This window comes from Myotis daubentonii, chromosome 3 (genome assembly GCF_963259705.1).
Source record: "Myotis daubentonii chromosome 3, mMyoDau2.1, whole genome shotgun sequence".
NCBI lineage: Eukaryota > Metazoa > Chordata > Mammalia > Chiroptera > Vespertilionidae > Myotis > Myotis daubentonii.
Genome location: NC_081842.1, coordinates 207,282,316 through 207,284,116, shown reverse-complemented (window position 1 = coordinate 207,284,116; position 1,801 = coordinate 207,282,316). Strand labels below are relative to the sequence as shown.

Genomic DNA, 1,801 nt, shown 5'->3' with positions numbered 1-1,801 from the left:
AAATTACAAGCCGAACTAAGTTTCCTGCAGGAGAGAGACCCTCTCTTTGAGAGGGTTAATCATGGAATTTGACCCAGACTCCAGGGCCATGTAGGGTCTCCCTGAGGAGGTGACCTCTGACATGAGATCTAAAGGATGAAAAGATCGAACTGGGTGAGGCAGAGGCAGGAAGAAGAGGGAACCGCATGTGCAAAGGCTCTGGGGTGGGAAGGAATCGAAGAAACAGAAATCGGGCCATAGTGGCTGGAGTGCAGGGGGGTGGGGGACCAGAAGGGCCTTGCAGGCTGTGTGAGGTTGGGGTCTTGATCCCGAGAGCAGTGGGGAGCCACCCGTGTTTCAAACAAGATGTCCCGATCAGATCTGCGTTTGGATGGGGCCCACTCTGGCTGCTGTGAGGTGAAAAGATTAGCAGGGGTCGGGAGAACCCAGAGACAATACTGGGAGACCAGACAGGACACTTTTTTTCCCCTGCCGCAGGTTTGTTTGTACAAACAGCACAGGAGGGCACCAGCGCCACGCAGACAGCAGCCCAGGGGCCCCACCAGTCCTTCCGTCCTCACGTCCTCACGTCGGCAGACAGAGGCCTCTACTGTGGAGCCTTCCTGGGGGGCTGGGCACCTTTGGGAGCCTGAGCTGCAGCCGCACCCGCAGCCTGGGGCTTGGTTTCCGCCTGGGCCTTGGCCTTTGGCCGGCAGAGCCTGAGCCCCTTGGCGATGCGGGCGCGAGCACGTTTCCCAAGCTTGGGGTGAGCGATGCAGGGAAGTCGACTGAGTTTGCGGCTGCAGCCCTTTGGGATATTGGGCCTGGGCTCCTTGGGCTTGGCCAGGGCCTTGATGGCCTCAGCGCGTGCGCTCATGGCCTTGGCGTTGTTGGCCTGCATCTTCTTCGGGCCCTTCTTGTTGTGCTTCTTGGCACAGCGCATGTTCCTTAGGAATTTGGGGTCTACCCCCTTAAGAGATTCGTATCTTTGCGACCGGGGTTTCTGGATGCCGTTTCTGTGCCATTTTTGCCACTGGTCGTGCGTGGTGTGGTCTCGGACTTGCCCATCTCTGCACCGAAGCCTGCGGCTCCTGAAGCGCCAGGGACCAGAAGAGAGCCAGACGGGACATGTTTATGGAAGCCTAGGCCAGAGACGGTGGCACCTGCAGTAGGGTGTTGGAAAGACGCTGAGGAGAGGAAATGGGCAGTCCCTGGTGATGGACGGATATTGAGGCAGGGAGAGGGGGAGAGGGAAGGGGGGTGTCCCGGGGGACTCCCAGGTTGTGTGGCTCAGGCAGCAGGGTGCGGCTGAGGTGGACTGTTAGAGGATCAGGTGGGGAGATCACGTGTTGGACTGGCACAAGTTGAGCTTGAGGGATGTCTGAGAGATCCGAGTGGAGATGTGGTACAAACAGTTGGGTGTACCCACCTGGGGCTCAGGGAGAAGCCAGGTGAGAACGAGGCCCTTAACCTTGACATCAGAGACACTTGAGGCCGGGATTCTGTGTTGTGGGGACCTGCCTTGTGCATCGTGGGATGTTTAGCAGCAGCCCAGGCCTCTGTCCACTAGGTGTCAGTAGCAGCCCTCTCTTGTGACAACCACAAATGCCTCCCCACATCGCTGAATGCCCCTTGGAGGGCCAGCTGCTCCGGTGGTGATACCCTGGGCTAAAGGTACACACCTGGGAGTCATCAGCATCTCTGTGGGTGTGGGTGAGATCCCCCAGGGAGAGAGAATGAGATGGAGGGAGAAGAGGATCCGGGAGGAAGTGTTGGATGCCAGCGGTTAATGGACAGATAAATTACAACGGGCCATCAACGA

The 1,801-nt window shown here is 58.3% G+C and overlaps 1 pseudogene; it reads right to left on the bottom strand.

Annotated features, from left to right (window-relative positions):
• Positions 1-560: 560 nt before the first annotated feature.
• Positions 561-1,509, bottom strand: LOC132229113 (large ribosomal subunit protein eL29-like; annotated as a pseudogene).
• Positions 1,510-1,801: the final 292 nt, after the last annotated feature.